The sequence below is a fragment of the Trachypithecus francoisi genome, unplaced genomic scaffold (genome assembly GCF_009764315.1).
Source record: "Trachypithecus francoisi isolate TF-2019V2 unplaced genomic scaffold, Tfra_2.0 Lachesis_group0, whole genome shotgun sequence".
Classification (NCBI taxonomy): Eukaryota; Metazoa; Chordata; class Mammalia; order Primates; family Cercopithecidae; genus Trachypithecus; species Trachypithecus francoisi.
In genome coordinates, this window is record NW_022681453.1 from 183993602 (window position 1) to 184013943 (window position 20342).

A 20342-nucleotide genomic window follows, 5' to 3' on the forward strand; every position below is an offset into this window, starting at 1 on the left:
TTATTGGTGGTTTGTAAAAGCAAAAAGAGTGTAGTGATCTTAAGAAAATTTGCAACTCTGAACCCTCCAAGTCCACTCCAAAGCCTAAGTGAATGGAGTAGTTGCTGGAATCCAGAATTGAAGAGCTATGCAGACGAGTCTACCTGGAGAGAAGAAGTGATTTTTGCTCATGGGACACAGCTAGCCCAGAGTAATGTCTCAAGGGCCGGAGGCAGAGAAATATATAACTACCTACTCTCCTCCTCCTTCCATGCCCTACTGAGACCCTCTATTGGCCTAACACAACCAGGAACCACAAAATGAAATATCCTAAAGCTGCTGCTGTAATGGGTACAAGGTAACCTCTAAAACAACAAGCTGGGTGGGATGTGAAGGGGGTCAATCTAGAGAAGCAAACAAAAGATATGTGGTGCATTATTTGTCCATGTTGCCATTACATAATTCTTGAACGAATCTTTTAAGGTTAACATCTTCACCTATAAATTGATCACTTTATTTAGTTCAAGGTCAAAAACCTAGTTATGCTCTGTATTTGGTGTTTTAAACTAATATTTAGAAAAAACTCACAGCTTGGCCCATGGCAGTGGTGGAGCCAAGGACTTTGACCAGAAAAGCAGAAAGGACTCTCTTCAATCCCATTCCCTCTTAGCATGGTTTATCCAGACACAGTTCCTTTTCAAGCATATGCTTACACCTCCCCCAGGTTTCTGTGTTTCACTCCGGTGCCTCTCGTCCTGAATGTTGTAGGCAATCAGGCCTCTGAGACCAGATACATCCTTCCAGGCTTTGGAACACAGCCTTGTTTATAATGACACCTTCCTACATTGATCCCACTGCTGTTGCTTTAGGACTTGAGAATATTACCAAAAACAATACTCTGCCTAGTTTCTTTTTAGGAGACTATATGCTGTAGGAGCTCAGAGAGGCTTCATTATCAGGAGAGGAGCATCAGTGCTACACAATCAGGTCTTTAACCCGAAGCAGCCCAAAATAAACACAGAAAAAATTCTGCCATTTTCAGAATTTTTTGTACTTCCATGGGAGTGTGTGTATGTGGAAGTTGGTATGCACACATATTCCTGAAGTGGGGGTATTTTTGCTGGAGCAAGACATAGAAGACACCTGGTCTGGTTTGAGTTCTTTACCCTTTACCATTTCACTCTTGCTTTTTATCATCTACATCCCTAAATCTTAAGTTTCATGTTTTTCAATGATGCAAGTGTTAAATACTAAGACTGCTTTGTAAATTTACCCAGTTAAATGTTTTATACCTTAATCACCAGGTAGATTTTCCTTGTCTAGTTATATATATATATATATATATTTAGCCTATGTAAAATCTGTTTTAGAATCATCTTAATATTTGTTTATGCAGAAGTAAGCTGTAAGCCTTCCCAAAGAAGTATGACATTGGACCATGGAGATATTTTTTTTAGTTTCTTTCACTGGGAACAGACTTTAATCAAAATAGACACATCACAATAAACAATATTTTTATTGAACTTCCTAAGTTATAGATCACTTTTTAAATTCTTTACCTAATTTAGTTCTCTCAGCAAGACCATGGGATAAACAGTTTCATCCCCACATCCAGGATGAAAAGGCTCAGGCTAAGAAGCTTGATTTTTCTCAGAAAATGTGGTCCTTTGTGTTTGGCCATCCCAGGTTCCATATTCTTGGTCTCTGTGTCATATATGAGTTTACGGAAGCTGTTAACACAATGTAGTCTCCAATGTATGCCACTACTTAGAACACTTAATAATTTCTTTTTAAAATTTCATATATCTTGCTTAGATATGCCAAGGTTTCCCCTTGATGCCCGCTCAAATCTTGAAAATTGAGTCATTTATAACAAACAGCAAGAATCATAACAGCAGCATCTAAGTTCCTCAGAGTTATAATATCAGATGCTGAACTGTAATAACTTATCTTTAGCCTCAGCATTACTCAGAGACTTCATATTACAATGGAGCCAAACTCTCCTCTCAAGGGCCTTGGGTGAATCTAGCAAGAGCTTTTCTTTTTTTATTTTTTTTTGAGACGGAGTCTCGGTCTGTCGCCCAGGCTGGAGTGCAGTGGCAGGATCTCAGCTCACTGCAAGCTCCGCCTCCCAAGTTCACGCTATTCTCCTAGCAAGAGCTTTTCATCTCATACCTTTGGACACAAAGACAACCTAAGGAAATATTTTACCCATGCCCAAATAGAGAAAGGAAGAGAAAGAAAGAGGAAGACAAAGGAAGGTGGAAGGGGGGAAGATATGACTTTTAAAATATGAAATATACATATCTTTCCTATGTATATATGGGCTTCTTGTTTAATAGGTCAACTTAGACTCTACTAAATTAGTTCAAATTTTTCTGAGATCATTTTTATTATTGTACTAGTTAGAAACTTAAAGTCTCGTCTCTTTCTACAATTGATTACTAACACAGTGTATACAACTTGTCATGCATTTGGGAGATCTGCTCTTGATTAATGACTTGATAGCATCTCCGGATGTAAAGATGAGGGTCTTATTTTTTCATTCAATTTAGTCACAGTTTAAATAATTTTTGTTGTTAGCAATGCCTATGTTTCTAAAGCAAGATCCTATGCCTCTCTCATTGTGTGTGGAAAGATTAGACTCAAATTCAAAGAGGACATGTTATTAGCCTTAATATAAGGAATTGGGAAACATCATATATGAGCATTCACCTGGAGACAGAATATTCTGTAAGCATGGTTTTTTTCTTTCCATTTTGTAATAAAAATCAAACTGAAGAAATTCCTAGGCTTTTCCCATTAATAGTCAGCTTTCAAAGGTCTCTTAGTAAAATGTATTTCAGAAACAAATTCAGTGAAGTCAATTTTTGAACTTTCTTCCCACATTTGTGCTAACGAACAAGAAACAATCACAGCAATGAATTAATTACTCTAATAACATCTCTCATAATCACATTCTTTCAAGAACAAGGGTCTTTTTTCTTCTTGTATTGAAGAACAGCCAATCAAAATACAGATATAATTATTCTAAAAACTCCTTGCTCTCCCTTTTAATATAATTATTTTAAATATCTAGGGAGAAAAACTAAGGAGACACAATCAGAGGAGGAATTAATTACTTTATTAACTTTGCTTTTACTCAGTTTCATTTATTCACAGTTCTGGAAGGGGCCCTCCAGAGGTCATCGTTCCATGTATCTGCCACCTGTCAGGGATGCTTCAAAACCATACAGACAGATGGATAGCTTCCTAATGTTTTTGCTCCATCATTTAGGGTTTATTTTATTTTATTTTTCTTTTCTTTCTTTCATTATTCCTTTTCCTGTGTCTTCTGGTCTGTAATTGCTTGGAAGAATGACACACACAAACACGCACACACATTCAGGATTTCTCCAATTCCTTAAAGATAATACACATTGTCTAAAACATCATTAAATCTAGAACTTGTTTTTGGAAAAGTTATATATCTTCAAATATCCATTTACATTTTGAAGAAGTGAGCTTAAGTACTACAAGATGGATAATGATAGGATTCTGGAAATATTCCAGAGAGTAGAAAAGGGGGGAAAAAAGATATGTTGAGAATGTTGCCTCATTTCTACTACTGGCCATAAATTACATTTTGAACAATGACACTTACTGTTATATTTTTCTTTTTAGTTCGCTACATGTTTATGACGTTGTGAACATTCCTTTTAAACATTTTAAAGAAATAAAAGTAAGTTGTTGTTCAAAATAAAGGTAATCATTTTTGTTTGTTTTGTTTTGTTATCTAGTGCAGTAAGTAACATTCTTTTGAAGAAAATTTTAGGATCAGTGAAAGAGGTTCTGTTTTTAGAAATATTTTGGGGACAGCTTCTCTTAACCTTGTGCCATAAAATGAATGAACATTGAAAACTAGCTTTATATTCATTTTCTTATATTTTCTAGAAGTCCATATTTTTATGAATTAAAAACTGAGCAGATGTAAGTGGCAACCATTGGGTCAACATGTAGGGCCATGATTCTGATTTTGTCGTGTTTTGAGGCAGAGAACATGTAATGATTACCTGTCCAGGAACACTATGTGGTCAGGAGCTTCTGTGGAACTAAATTCAAAGGATTTTATATTTTAGATGTCAATCTGGATACATGTTCAAATATGTGTAGTGGGCTGGGCATGGTGGCTCATGCCTGTAATCCCAACACTTTGGGAGGCCAAGGCAGGCAGATCACCTGAGATCAGGAGTTCAAGACCAGCCTGGCCAACATGGTGACCTGACATCCCTACTAAAAAATACAAAAATTAGCCAGGTGTGGTGGTGGGCACCTGTAATTCCAGCTACTTGGGAACCTGAGGCAGGGAGAATTACTTGAACCCAGGAGGTGGAAATTGCAGTGAACTGAGATCCAGCCACTGCACTCCAGCCTGGGTGACAGAGCGAGACTCCGTCTCAAAAAAAAAAAAAAAAAAAAAAAAAAAAAAGAAAGAAAAGAAAAGAAAAGGAAAAAATGTATAATGATCTCAGGCATTGCCTTTATGTATCTTTTGCTCTTGTGTGTGGTTATCCTGGTGGATTAGTTATGACTACTAAAGTATCTTCAGAACTGCTTTTATTATGTTTGTTTCTCCATCTGAGCTCTTCAAGAAGGATGTTCACATATTTGTGCAGGTAACTAAACTAAAGTTGTGTTCTGTCTATTGTTTAAGGGGATATGATATCAAACCTGCCCCTAGGATACTGAAAACAGATATGTCAGCTTTTGCTGTGGAGAGACAAAACACCACATAGTAACTGAAAACAATAACTATTTTCTTTAGCTCAGCATTGAGGGTTGCCTGAGTTATCCTTCTCATATATTTGTGGTCATTTGGTAGGTTGACTTGTGGCTGGATGTTCTATTAGAACAGCCTTATTTGCAAGTGTAATGGTTAGAATTCTGGTTTATGTATGTGGGCCTTAGCATGAATTGCTTCTCTTTCTTCCACAAGGTCTCCAATCTTCAAGCAGCCTAGCGCAAGCTTTTCTACTTCATATAATTGGGTTGATATCCCCCACCCAAATTCTTGTCCACCGAGAAACTCAGTATACTGCAAATACAATGAGTTAAAATAAGGTCATACTGCATTAGGATGGGCCCTAATATCAATGACCAATATCCTTAAAACAAAAGGAGAGGACAGACAGAGACAAATGGAAAGAAGAGAATGAGAAGGTGGAGGTGGAGATTGGAGTGATGAAGCTACAAGGCAAAGAAAACCAAGAATTGCTGGGAGCCACCAGAAGCTAGGACAAAGCACAGAACTGATTTCCCTTCATGACACCTAAGAAGGAACTCACTCTGCTGATACTGTGATTTTAGATGTTCGGCTCCGAGGAGTGTGAGAGAATAGAAAAGTGTGGGTTGTTTTCATCAACTCTGTCCATAGCACTTAGTTATGACAGCCCCAGGAAACTAATACATGGTGTTTTCAAGGCTTCAAAGAAAAGAAAATGAGAGCAAGTCCAAGGTAAAAGCACTCATCAAGTTTTTGTTTGAGGCATGTTTCCTGATGTTCCATAGCTCAAAGCAAGTGACATGGTCAACCAGGTCAAAGAATGAACAATAGTCTTCACCCCTTAATAGGAAGAGCTATAAGCCATATTGAAAGGGGCGCAGACACATAGAAGAAGAACATGTGACTCTTTTTGTTGCCTTCCACCTCTGCACCTTTAAGATGTAGCTACTATCCTATCATCCGTGGGTAGCATATCCTAATATAAGGTTTAGATACGTTTCTGTGGTGTATGTTCTTTTAAAAATGTCATAAAATACATTATTAGATCAACTGATTAAAAAATATCTGGTTGAACTGAGTTTTGAGGCTCTTGAATTCACAGACCAGAAATACAGTTTGGTGCCAGATAATGAACTGAAATTTAGATTCCAGTTGGACCCTTTGTTGTGTGAACAATTACACTCAGAAATTTTCATAATTACTCTTTCAATGTAGAAATCTCTTAGAAGGTAGATTAAACCAAGAAAAGTTTCCTGAAGTCATATTTTTTCTGGTATTTTGTTTGATATTTTACTTCCTAAATAACGATCAGTTTCATGGAAAGGCGTAATTAGTGAATGACAGGGCATCTTCGTTACTGCCAATTTCTTTTGGTGCACTGGGTGATTAAGAAAAAGTCAGTTCTGTAGAATTTCTTATATATGCTTGTTCAAGTGGTCTACTCCTCACTGAAGCTTAAACATCAAAGGACTTTGTTCTTTGGAAAACCCTATAAAAGACATGAATAGACAAACTACAAAATGAGAATATAAATCATTATATAGACAAATGTACTGTATCAATGTAAATTTATGAATGTGTCAATTGCACTGATGGTATGTAAGAAAACATTCCTATTCTTAGAAAACACTCATTTAAATATTAAGGGTAAAGAGTCATTATATGTACAATGTATATTTTGTTCAACTATTTCAAATGTTTCAGAAAAATAATGAAGTAAACACATATACAGGATATGGGGTAAAATATAAACAATAGGTAAATATGAGCAAAAGGAAGGCAGGTGTTCTTTATACTATTTTTATTTTTGTAGAATGTATAACTAAGATTATTTCAAAATGTAAAAATTATCATTAAATATGTTTTGCTTTTTTAACAAAATCAAATGCCAACCAAGTTATGTCTATTTTAATTTCTTCAGTTTTCCTCTCTGACATTACACAGTTGCTGTTTTGTTCCTGGGAAGGAGATGATGTTGCCTTCTGTGGAAAGGTTTTTATCAGGTCAGCTCTATTTAGGAAAGGCCAAGTTCTTACGGGTTTTTTACTTGTGTGGAGGGTCTAAGTAAGCAGACAATCTGTCTGTCAAGCTACACCAGATGGCCTAGCTATTAAGTTGATCTACTACACAGTGCCCACACTCTCTCAAAGGCAGGCTAATGGGTGAGGAAAGCAGGTAAGCGAAATGCCAAGACTGCGAATCATATTCTAGTCTGCTTTGTAAATAGGGAGATGGATAGAAAGTAGAAGCATTATGTTCAATGGCCCTCACTTGAACATGAAAAATAACTTCTTCTTTATTAATAAATGACATTAGATATATTCATACATCCCTTTTATCACAGCCAACACAGTAATGCAGTCACAAACTCAATGATGAATAAGAAAAACTGTCAATGTCTGAAGTACCTTTTATTCAGTAACCAGTTTGTCAAGGAGGCTCAACATGGTGGGGTTTAAAAATGAAATGGCTTTTTTTTTCCAATCACTGCTTTGTAGAATATATGCTGCTGTCCATTAATAAATCATGTGATTTTCACAGCTTTCCATTTACTCACAGTTCTTAAAATTTGGACCATGTTAAAGCTTAAAAATCTAACTTGTTCACTAGCAATTATTAAAATTTGGTAAACTTGAAAGCTTCAAATCAAACTCAATTCAAAACTCAATTCCTCAGCATACTCTACATTGCTTCCCCATCCCCCATGCCCACTTGCACTGACACTGCCACCAATGCAAACCTGAGATGAGAGGCTTACTGTGGAGTGACAGAGGCTTGGAAATCCATCCACCTTTTGCAATCCAGCTCTTCTGGAGAGCTGCACCTGGGCAGAGGGGAGGTATAAGTGAAATTTCTCCTTACTTTACTAGGTAAGGTTTTAATGCTTTTGTAGGCCACCTCTGTCGTTTTTGCAACACTGACTGACCTTTGTTGTCCTCTAAATGGTAGACCTGTAAGGCCTGCTTCTCTCATGGAATGTATGCTTAAGTTACTATATTGTGTGATTTACCCACTCCATCTTTCCCTGATCCTAGGTTTGGAAACCTAAATGGGGCCAGGTGCCTCATGCTTTGCTGCCACTTGACCCATGGTAGACTCTTATATTCTTCTCAAACTGCCCACTGCTTGTGTCAGTTTACTCTAATTCTCTTCTTATCTCCTCCGATAGACCCAGCAGTAGATTTATGTGTCTCTTGCGCAACCAAGTGTCCAACCAAGCAGTGGAAAGCCAACCCTCTCCCCATCTTGAAACAACCTCTAACTACTTTGAGTCTCCTTTCATTTTGTTTCAGAAGACAGAAAAACCTATTCTTTCCATCAATAAACCTTGAAAGATTTAAAATTCAAACCAAATGTAACATGATCATTTTCACTGGATTTCAGATACAACGTATTTTTTTTTCTTCTGCACTCAGTCCAAAAGGGTCCTGAAAATTCCTCATGGGAATCCTAGAATTCTGCATTATGAGGCTATATAAAAAGGCACCTCACCACCCACTGCCATTCCCTCCAGGGTGATGTCAAAGTAGGGATGAGTGGGGAGCTAAAATGTTCATTCTTGGTGAGCAATAGTAAGCATGCTCCTGACTCTCCCACCCTCTTCATTTTTCCTCCCACAGCACTGTCCTGTCAGAGGAGATGTCTGTCCCCACTGGGTGGTGACAAGTGTTGAATTTTCCTTTCCTTTCCCCAATGGGTTAATGCCAAAGGAGTTCTAGTGGAGAGTTAGGACTTTCTGAGCCATTATGTGGTAACTGGGATATCCACCCCCTGGTGTCACCTCCTGCTATCATGTGGTGACCCAGACCTTCCAACCCTAACAGGTGGATGAGAGGGGATATCTGCTTGTTCTTAATCCAGGAGGAAAGAATCAAATCTTCCACCATTTAGTATGATAACAGCTATAATTATTTTGTAGATATTCTTTACCAAGTTGTGGGAGTTTTTCTATATTCCTAGATTACTGAGAGTTTTTATCCTGGTATTGGATTTTGTGAAATGCTTTTTCACGCTAATACAATTTTTATTCTTCAGCCTGTTAATGGTGGATTACATTGATTTTTAAATGTTGAACTAGACTAGCATACCTAGACTAAATCTACTGGGCATAATGTATAATTCTTTTTAACACACTGTTGGATTTAAATTACTCATGTTTTGGTGAGGAATTTTGAATTTATCTTCATGAAAGACACTGGTCTATAGTTTCTTTTCTTTCTTTCTTTTTTTTTTTCTTTGAGTTGGAGTCTTGCTCTATTGCCCAGGCTGGAGTACAGTGGCACGATCTCGGCTCACTGCAAGCTCCGCCTCCCGGATTCAAGCCATTCTCCTGCCTCAGCCTCCCCCAAATAGCTAGGACTACAGGTGCCCGCCACCACGCCTGGCTAACTTTTTGTGTTTTTAGTAGAGACGGGATTTCACCGTGTTAACCAGATGGTCTCGATCTCCTGACATCGTGATCCACCCGCCTCTGCCTCCCAAAGTACTGGGATTACAGGCGTGAGCCACCACGCCCGGCCCTAGTTTCCTTTCTTCTAATGTCTCGGTATAGTTTGGTACAAGGATGGTGTTGGCTTCAAAGAGTGAATTAGGATGTGTTCTCTCTTCCAATGACATTAAATGATCTAATATACTACTCAGAAGAAGATTGGAAGCATGGATTTAAAAAACATGATAAACGTGCTCTAACAAAATGACTAAAAGGAACTCACTTAAAATAAAACAATATAGATAACTTTAAAGTAAAAGTATGTACAAAGGTGCACCATTCAATCATTAAGCCAGAGAAAGAAACAGTGACCATCATATTATCAGATAAAGTAAAATCAACGCAAACAATATTAATAAAGGCAGAGCAAGTATTACATAAGAAACATCAATCCCCAAATAGGTCACAGAAATCCTAAATGAATATTTACCAAAAAACGGCCACAATTATTTGCATTAAAATGATAGAATTAAGAAAACAAAAAGGCAAATAAACAATCATAGGAAACTTCAACATCCGTGTCTCAACAATTACTAGAAAAACTAGACATGAGTTTAGCAGGAATGTAGAAGAACTCAACAACATCATTAATCAATAAGATCTGATTTACATATATAGAACATTTCATTTGAAATCAGCATAGTACACTTTTCATTAGTGTATACAGTGTACATGTAGCATGACACACCATCTATTGGACTGTTAAAAAAAAGATAAACCCTCAACATATTTAAAAGAATTAAAATTTCTGAGAACAATGGAATCTGGAACTCAGTAACAGAAGTATATGAGGGAAATCTCCAAATGCTTGGAAAGCAAATGATACACTTAATAATAACATAATTAAGTAATTCATGAATCAAAGAGAAAGTTTCAGGGAAAATCGCATAGTACATTGAAGTGAATAAAACTACAAACTTATTAAAATATGTGGACCACAGCTCACAAGAGAATGTATAGCACTAAATGCTCACATAAGAAGAGAATCAATATCTCAAATCAATAATTTAAGCTCCCACCTCAGTAAACTAAAAGAGGAGCAAAATAAAACCAAAGAATGCTGAAATAAGTAAATTAAAAAGGTAAGATCAGAAATCAGTGAAACAAAAAACTGATTCTAATTAAAAGACCAAAAAAAAAAAAAATTGAAATGGACTGAAAAAAAAGAAAGAGATACGAATTACTAGTATCCGGAATGATCTGGAAGATACCATTACAGATACTGCAGTCATGATAAGGGTTATAAGGCACTATTACAACTAATTCCATACACACAGTTTGACAACTTAGATAAATTGGACCTAATCCTCAAAAGCACATACTACCACCACTTATTTAAAATAGGTAAGTTGAATAGCCCTAAAATATTAAGAAAATTGAATCTGCAATGTAAACTCTCATAAAAAAGAAATCTCTAAGTCTAGATAGTTTCACTGGAGACTTCTATCAAGTATTTAAAGAATTAATATCAGCACCACACAATCTCTTCCAGGAAACAGAAGAGAAGGGAAGACTTCTCAAATCATTTTATGATTTATTATTAATTTATTGTACTGACACCAAACCCAGGCAGAGAAAATACAAACAAAACAACAAATACAATCCTTCTTATAAATACAAAAATTCTTAAGAAAATATTAAGAAATATATTTTAGAAATATATACAAAAGAATTATACACCATTACCAAGTGAGACTTAATACATGTCTCCGAATAGCAGGAACAGACAGGAGCTTCCTCAACTTAATAAAGAACATGCACAGATTACCTATAGCTAATATTCTAAGGGTGAAAGACTGAATAGTTCCCTCCAAAGATTGGGAACAAAGAAAGAATGTCCACTTTAATCACTGCTGTTCGACATCATTCTGGAATTCCTAGATGGAGCAACAAAACAAGTAAAGGAAAAAAAGGAATATAGATCAGAAAGGAAAAAATAAAACATTTTATATTTGCAGATGACATGAAAGTCTTCATAGAAAATCTCAAATAATCTCAAAAAACCCTTCTAAAACTAATAATTGAACTCAGCAAGGTTGCACTACACAAGAACAATGTTCAAAATCAATTGTATTTCTATATGCTTGCAATGAATGCATGGAAACTGAAATAACCATTTATAATAGCTCAAATAAAGAAATACTTAGGTGTAAATCTACACAAATATATAAAGGACTTGGATTTTGAAAATTAGCACGATATTATTAGACATAAATTGTATTTAGTTGTCCATATGTCTGTCTGTCCGTCATCGATTACAGTTCTTTAGCAGAAGCCATTTAAACATCTTTGTATAGCAGTATTCAGCAGTCTTATTGCTTAAATGTTACAAATATCTTGCAAAGAGATAAAGAAGTTAAAATAAATAGTGACAGGCATGTATTTAGAAGTTTGGAATGTAGAATTTAGTTTGGTACTTAAACACTTTCTAATCGCGAAGGAAACCGATTTTGACAGTAGATGCTAACACTGTCGTCCGACTCCCGTGTTATGGTGAAGGCTGGAATTCATTGTGATTGGAATCTCCAGATTACCTTACAGCTTGGACCCTTCTACAGTCTCTGCTAAACAGTCTTGAACTTTAGCTCTGCAAAGAAGGAGTGGTGTTGGGGGACTAATGTAAGAAGATAAGAAAAAAAAAAGTTTGGGTATGTAGGAAGCTTGTGGGAGGGAAGGTAGTTGTTCAGATACAGAGCTGTGTCTCCTGACTCACTATTTGCCTTTTTACGAAAGGAGCTACCTCCTCATCCTAAGAACAAAGAGCAGTTGGCTAATTAGTGTCCTTAAATTCCCTCAAGGAAAGTTATTTCGATAGCTGTGACCTTTGTTTCAGTTGAAATTTTTGATCTCTCTTTCTCCTGTGACTTCAATTTTTGCTTTTGGTTATGATAACTTATATAATTTCACATTTTTAATTATACAGTTCTTAAAGGCAAAACTTTGGCATTATGTACCTCTATAGCCTTCACAGCACAACACAGCTACAGGCTTTGCTCATAGTAGGGGTCCAAAAATATTGGAGAAAAGAAATAAAAAGTGTTTGTTTTTTGCCTAGCAAAGCACTATGTTACATTCTGGGATCACACCAGTGAATAAAGCTGGCATTTAAGTGTTAGAAGGCACACATCAAAACAATAATCACATATGCTAATGTAAACTCATAAAATATTATAAATGGCATTAAGGGAGTAAATGTTAAGTATACTATGGCTAGAGTTGGAGTGAGGATTATGGCCAGATTTAGAAAAGGCATCTATGAAATGATATTTAAGTTCTCTGGTCTGAGAACTTAGCCAGGTATAAGCCAAAGAAAAGAGCATTCTAGCAAGAATGAACAACTTTAGTGAAAAGTAGGCAGGAGCTTGAGGAACTGAAATAAATTAACAGAACTGAATTGGGAGTTTAATTTCTCCCTCTCACCTTAATCCTCCATTTTTCCTCTATGAAAGAAATGAGAAGGTGCTCATCCCCCAAAGAAATTAAGCAGTTCATCAGGAGGCAGCACTAGTGCAAAACATTAACATGTATTCCCTTGATTATCTAAAGAAATATTTCTCTCTGTTAAAAAAGAAGTCTTATTATTCCACAAAATTGGGGAAACTTAAATAAATATTGAAGTGACTTTGATGTAAAAATGGTTGAAATATCTTTCTTATTCTAATTGTGTTTTTGTCTTCAGAAGGTAATCACTGACCATTACTGCCCTTAGCTGCAGCCTACACATTCTTTCATATTTTGTGAGGTTCATTTTTCTCATTTGGCAATTTTAAATCAAGTAAAGTCTAACATTTTTAGTTTTCCGAAGTAGAAATATAGTTAACAAACTGCTCTTATCAAATTGTAGAACACTAAGATATATATGCAAAGAAATTTATTGTAACTGAATTGTATGTGATTTAAAATTAGTTATCAATGGATTTAAAATAAATTGATTTTTTCACATCCTTGATATTGTCAAAATCTATTCTTTTTTTAAACGACATTTTAAAAGGCTTTATCATTAAGAAAGAGAAATAACTAGTGAGACCCTAATCAACCTTAACACATACATAATAGCCATCCCTGCTATTATTATCAGCCATCAATGTTCCAAATAATTTGAAAGCATAAAGAAGACACAGTTTTCTCACAGTAGGAGTCAAGCCAAGTAGAATAAATATTAGGTGAAAATTCTAGAGAATTTTATGAGAGGTAATTTGTACATTCTTTCATTTCTTTTTGGTTTCTTTTTCAACTTGGGAAATTATCTAGACTAGCCTTTTGTATCTGCTTTTATAATAATTGTCAAATAAGGCCTCTGGCTTAGTATCCTCATAGAAACAGCAGTTTCTATTAACCATCTGTTGTTCCTTTAATTACGGTTTCTATAATGATTGTGAAAGAATAGAGATGAAAATTTGATAAATTGGGGAGCACTAGACCAGAAGCATTCATGAATATTAGTCTGAAAAAAGCACTTCTATTAGACAACTTTCTACTCCACATTCAAAAATTCATCAGAAAGTGATATAAAAGAAAAATTGATCTGCCTTTGACACTGGGTCTTAATGTATGATTGTGTTCAATATTTCTTAGGTTTGGAATATGTTGAAGGAACCTCACACAATCAGAATATGGTAAGTAGATGAGAGTTTTATAAATAATAATTTTAACTATTTAGGCCTCAGAGTTAATTTCTACCATACTCCATGAGAAAGATACGCTGATGAATTTTCCTTCCTTGCCACAATCAGCAGAAATTGAATTAGAGATAAGCCAGATCAATGTTTCTTTCCAGAAAATCCTTGATGCCACCATAAACCTTCCATATTTTATGTTTTCCTGGAAGTTTTAGAAAAGTACAACTGAATCCACACTTTAAAGATACCCCATTGCACGTGGCAAAAATATAAAAATTACTACCGTTGTAATCAGGACTCCTGAACACTCTCAGGCTGTGAATAAATCAGTCATGCATTTTGAGTTTCATTTCACATTTTCTTCTTCAAAAATAAGTGTTTAGGCAATATATTATGGTGAAAAGATAATTGGATAATTCTGTATCCTGCTTGAAAAATTTAATGACTGTGAGATGCTGGGAAAGTTATTCTTGCTCTTTTAGTCTAGGTTTTCTCAACAATTAAAAACTATCAGTCGAGGCTTCAAAATAATCTGTGATTTTTCTTTTCACTTCTTTCAAAATTTTATGTTTGTCTTTGGTAGCTGAAGTTTCATTATGATGGGTCTTTTTGTGATTTTCTTTCTGTTGCATTTTATTTTGAATCGAATGGCTTCATACAAACTCGCCTTTATTGTTTTCATATGTTTTAAAAAATTCTGTGTCTTTGCTTTTAAAATATACCTTTGATCACATATATTTCTTTTCTTTTCTGCTAGAAATCCATTTGGAGGTACCATTGGCTATGTCTCTGTCATCACTGTTTTTTATTTATATTTTCTTTGTTCCCCTGTATGCCATTATATGTACTATTTTTTTCTTTCAATATATAATAGCTTTATTGAAACATCATTTATATATCATATTACTCACCAATTTAAGGTGTATAAATCAATGGTTTTTAGTATATTCACAGTTTTTCAACCATAGTCAATTTTTGAATATTTTCATTGCCCCATAAAGAAACCTCATAACCATTAGTCACACCTTATTTCCCATAAATTGGCCCTCAGCCATAGATCATTACTAACCTACTACCTGTCTTTATAGATTTTCATATTTTGACACATAATAAAAATGGAATCATATAATACAACACCCTTTGTGATTACTGTTTTCAGTTAGCATGTTTTCAAGATCTATTCATATTGTATCATGTCAGTACTTCATTACTTTTTATTGCCAAATAATATTTATTATATGGGTAGAATACATTTATTTATCCATTCATTAGCTGATGGGGTTTTGGATTGTTTCCACTTTTTTTGACTATCATAAATAACTCATTTATGTGAATATTTGTTATGGACTGAATTGTGTCCTTCCAATGCTCATATGTTGAAGCCCTAACTCATGTTCCTTAGAATGTTTTTCTATTTGTAGATAGGACCATTAAAGAGGTAAGTTAAAATGGAGTGCTCAGGGTGGGTACTAATCACATATGGCTGGTATCCTTATAAGAGGAGGTGAGGACACAGACCACATAGAAAGATTAATAATACCATGTGAAGACACCAGAAAAAGAACACTATCTACACGCCAAGGAGAGAGACTTCAGAACAAACAACCTGTCTGACACCTTGATTTCCAGCTCCCAACCTCCTAAAATGTGAGAAAATAAATTTCTATTGTTTAGGCTACTTAGTCTGTGATATTTGTTACAGCAGCTCTAGACAAATACATTATTCACAAACAAGTTTTTGTGTAGAGGTATGTTTCATTTCTCTTAAGTATATACATAGGAGTGAAATTGTTGGTCATATGCTAACAGTGTGCTTAAACTTTTGAGCAATGGTCAGACTGTTTTCTAACATGTCTGCACAGTTTAAATTGCCATCAGTAGTAGAAGAGGATTCCAAGTTCTCCACATCCTTTTTTTTTTTTTTCCCCTCTCTTCTTTTTTTTGGTATAAACATCTTAGCAAATATGAAGTGTCATATTGAAGAAAATCATATAACTCAAGATTATGAAGACTTACTTCTATGTTTTCTTCTACAGTTTTTATATTTTCAGCACTTACTTTTAAGTCTATGATTCATTTGGGGCTATTTTTTATGTACAATGTGAGGAAAGAGTATATATTCCTGGTTTTGCATATGGATATCTAGCTCTCTCACCACAGTTTGTTGAGAAGACTATTCTTTTCCTCACTGAACTGTCTCTGCCTTGTTGAAAATTAATAGTTACTTGAAAATTTATTTCTGGTCTCTATTCCATTACTCTTTATGTCTATCCTTCTGCTAGTATCAAACAGTCTGTATTACTGTAGCTTTGTAGTACATTTTGAAATAAGGAGTGTGATCCAAACGTTGTCTTTTTTAAAAAGTATGTTTTAGTGATTCTAGGTCCCTTGCAGTTCCATATTATGTTAGTTCATTTTCACACTGCTATAAAGAATACCTGAGACTGGGTAATTTGTAAAGGTAAGCGTTTTAATTAACTCACCATTCTGCATGGCTGGGGAAGCCTCAGGAAACTGACAATTATGGTGGAAGGTAAAGGGGAAGCAAGGCACATCTTACACGGCGGTAGGAGAAAGAGAGAGAGGGGGAAGTGCCAGACACTTAACAATCAGATCTCATGAGAACTCACTATCACAAGAATACCATGGGGGAAACTGCCCCATCATCAAATCACCTCCCACCAGCTCCGTCCCTCAACACCTGGAGATTACAATTCCAGATGAGATTTGAGTGGGGACACAGAGACGAATGATATCTATATGAATTTTTGGATCAATTTGCAATGTGCACACAAAAAAGTTTAGATTTTGATAGAATTTTGTTGAATCTATAAACTTGGGAAGTATCACCATCCTGACAATACTAAATCTTCTGATCTATAAAAATGGCATGCCTTTTCACTTATTTAGGTCTTCGTTAATTTCCTTAACAATGCTCTATAGTTTGCAGAATATAAGTTTTGTATGTCTTTTGTTAAATTAATTCCTAAGTGTGTTGACCACGTAGATTTTTCACAGATGCTTGCATGTCAAGCGTTTTATAAATGAGGATTTAATTTTATAAAATTCATTTTCTGAACGTATTGGGAAGTTTTTGTATTTTATTCTACTGACATAGTGTATCAGCTGATACAAATTAATAAATTAATTGATTTTAGAGTATTTAAAAATTGCACACCTGGGATAAATCCCAGTTGGTCATGGTGTATAATCCTTTGTATGGGTTTGGTTTTCGTTGTTGTTTTTTTTTTTTTTTTTTTTTTTTCTTTTTTCAGAGCTAGCTGAGGTTTTATTTTGGATCAAAAAAAAAAAAAAACCAACAACAACAACAAACAACAAAAGCAATTGAATTGTTTTGCAGCTGGAGGCATGGGCAAGGGTGGGGGCTGAGAGCTAGGGCTGAGCCTTGGGTGGGTCTCCTCTTTCCTGTACTCCCCTGCACAGCGGCCTCCCTCCTGGGCTCTGGGGCAGCCTCAGGAGGGGCAGGCTGGTAGTGGCTGCTGCAGCTGTTCACTTGGGCAAAACGTCGGGGAACTTGGACACCAGCTTCCCATCACAGCTCTCAATCTTCTTCACAGCCACAGCCCTGGTGGAGCTGGTGTGACTGAAGGAACTGAAGCCCGCACCAGAGCCAAAGCTGCAGCCCACACCATAGCTGAGGCTGGGTCTTGTGAAGCCCCCATAGGAGGAGCTCAGGTCACCTGCATAGCCTCTGATGGTCTTAGTATGGTTACTCATGTTCTGCATCCTAGACTCCAGCCATCTCTCCTTGCCCTCCAGCAGCTTCCTGTAGGTAGTGATCTCGATGTCCAGGGCTAGCTTGACATTCATCATCTCCTGGTACTCATGCAGCTGCTGCTCCATGTCCTGCGTGGCCCATTGCAGGGCTGCCTCCAGCTTCCACAGCTTGGTGTTGACATACTTAACTGCCAGCTCTCCACTCTGCTCTGCATCTGCGATGGCAGCCTCCAGGGAAACCTTCTGGCCTTTGAGGCCCTCAGTCTCAGCCTGGAGCTGGCTGATGTTCTGGTTCATCTTGGAGATCCCAGTCTTCGTATGCGACAGGTCATTACGGTGCTTCCCAGCCAGCGAGGGCAGCTCCTCATACCTGATGTGGTGCATGCTCTGAGCCTCCGCCTGTCTGCGGTTGGCGATCTCCTCATACTGCGCATTGGCCTCAGTGATGATACTGTCCATCGTGTCCAGGGAGCGGCAGTTGTCCATGGGCAGCACCACAGAGGTGTCTGAGACCTGGGACTACAGCTCCCGGATCTCCTCTTCATACAGCTGCCTGAGGAAGTTGATCTCCTCAGTCAGCCCTTCCATGTGAAACTGCAGCTCTACCTTGTTCATGTAAGCTTCATTGGCATCCTTCTTGATGAGGACAAATTCATTCTCCATCTTGTATGCTTATTGATCTCATCCTCATACTTGTTCTTGAAGTCCTCCACCAGCCCCTGCATGTTGCCAAGCTCTGCCTCCAGCTTCAGCTTCTCCTAGCCCAGAGTCTCCAGCTGCGGCCTAAGGTTGTTGATGTAGCTCTCCAACATGTTGTCCATGTTGCTCCCAGCCATCTTCTGCTGCTGCAGAAGGCTCCACTTGGTCTCCAGCATCTTGTTCTTCTGCTGTAGGAATCGTACCTTGTCAATGTAGGAGGCAAACTTGTTGAGGGTCTTGATCTGCTCCTTCTCCTGGGTGAGCACAACCTGGATGTTGGGGTCCACCTCCAGGTTAAGGGGGCTCAGCTGGCTCTGGTTGACCATTATGGTGGTGATGCTTCCCAGGCTGCAGGCCCCAGCACAGCTTCCGCCCAGGCCACCCCAGAAGCTTCCACTGCCCACTGGGGAGAAGCTTGAGGAGCTGATGTGGACACTGGGCCCACTTGTGTAGGAGCGGCTGCTGAAAGCCAGGGGCCGGAGATGGACACCTTGTAGGACTTCTGGGTCACCTTGATGGACATGGTGGAGGCAGGAGTGGAGGCAGGTGGGCTGAACCAGGCGGAAATTCCAGAAGGAGCAGAGAAGCTGCTTCTTGGTCTGGGTTTGACTTTCTAGTAATTTGTTGAGGACTTTTTTTCTCTTTATTTATTAAAATTTTGGTCTCCAGTTTTCTTCTAATTTGTCTTGTTTGATATTAAGATAATAATTTTCTCATCAAACAAGTTGGATGAGAAAATTCTGTTTCTCTTCGGGGTGTTCTGTTTTTTGGAAGAATAGGTGAAGTATCGTTATTAACTCTTCTTTAAATGTTTGGAAGAATTCACCAGTAAAACTATCTTGGTTTGTAATCTTTGTGAAAAGTTTTTAAAACTACTTTTCCATCTTTTTCCTTGTATAGGTCTATTAATATTTTTATTACATCTTGAATCCAGTTTTGATCATTTGTATCTCTCTCAAAATTTGTTATTTCAAGCCGATTCTTCTAATTTTATGGTATATTTTTTCATGGCATTTTCTTATAATTATTTTTATCTCTGCAAGCTCAGTATTAATGTTCCTTCTTTTTCAGATTTTTGTAATTTGAGTTATTCTTTTTCTTGGACAGTCTAAAGGTTGGTCCATTTTCTTTTCTATTTTCAAAGAATCAACTTTCAATTTTGATGATTTATTTACTGTTTATAAAAGTTAAACAGGTAAAAAATGAATAAAAATAATTCTCTATTTCATTAATTTTCACTGAGATCTTTATTATTTGCTTTTTCTACTTGCTTTAGGCTTAGTTTGCTCTTTTTCCCCCAATAGCTTATGGTGGAAAGTTAGATTATTGATTGAAGTTTTGTCTTCTTTTTAAACACAGGCGTTTAGAGCTTTTCTTTTCCCTCTAAGAAATGCCTTAGCTGTACCTCCTGTGTGTACGCATATGCATGTGTTTCAGTGTACATTTGAATTACTTCCTGAGATTACTTGATGTCATCCAGAAGTACTTCCTTTAACATTTTTTTTTTTTTTTTTTTTCAGACGGAGTCTCGCTCTGTCACCCAGGCTGGAGTGCAGTGGCCGGATCTCAGCTCACTACAAGCTCCGCCTCCCGGGTTTACGCCATTCTCCTGCCTCAACCTCCCGAGTAGCTGGGACTACAGGCGCCCGCCACCTCGTCCGGCTAGTTTTTTGTATTTTTTAGTAGAGACGGGGTTTCACCGTGTTAGCCAGGATGGTCTTGATCTCCTGACCTCGTGATCCGCCCGTCTCGGCCTCCCAAAGTGCTGGGATTACAGGCTTGAGCCACCGCGCCCGGCCTAACATTTTTTAAAAGATGAGTCAGTTAGCAGTGAATTCTATCAGTTTTGTTTACCTGGGAATAGCTTCATTTTACCTTTATATTTTTCAACTTTTTGCTAATATATTAGTATGGTATATTTGTCACAATTAAGTAATCAATAATAATATAGTATTATTAACTAAAGTCCATAGTTTATTCAGATTTCCTTTGTTTTTACCTAACATTCTTTTTCTGTCCCAGGGTCGCACCTAAGATATCATATTACATGATTTTT

General features: G+C 36.9%; 1 long non-coding RNA gene and 1 pseudogene across 1 annotated transcript in view; both read right to left on the minus strand.

The window, feature by feature from the left end:
* The window catches only part of LOC117084340, a 520722-nt gene that overhangs the window by 317897 nt on the left and 182483 nt on the right, over positions 1-20342 (minus strand). The window lies entirely within an intron of this gene.
* Positions 17360-18824, minus strand: LOC117084338 (annotated as a pseudogene).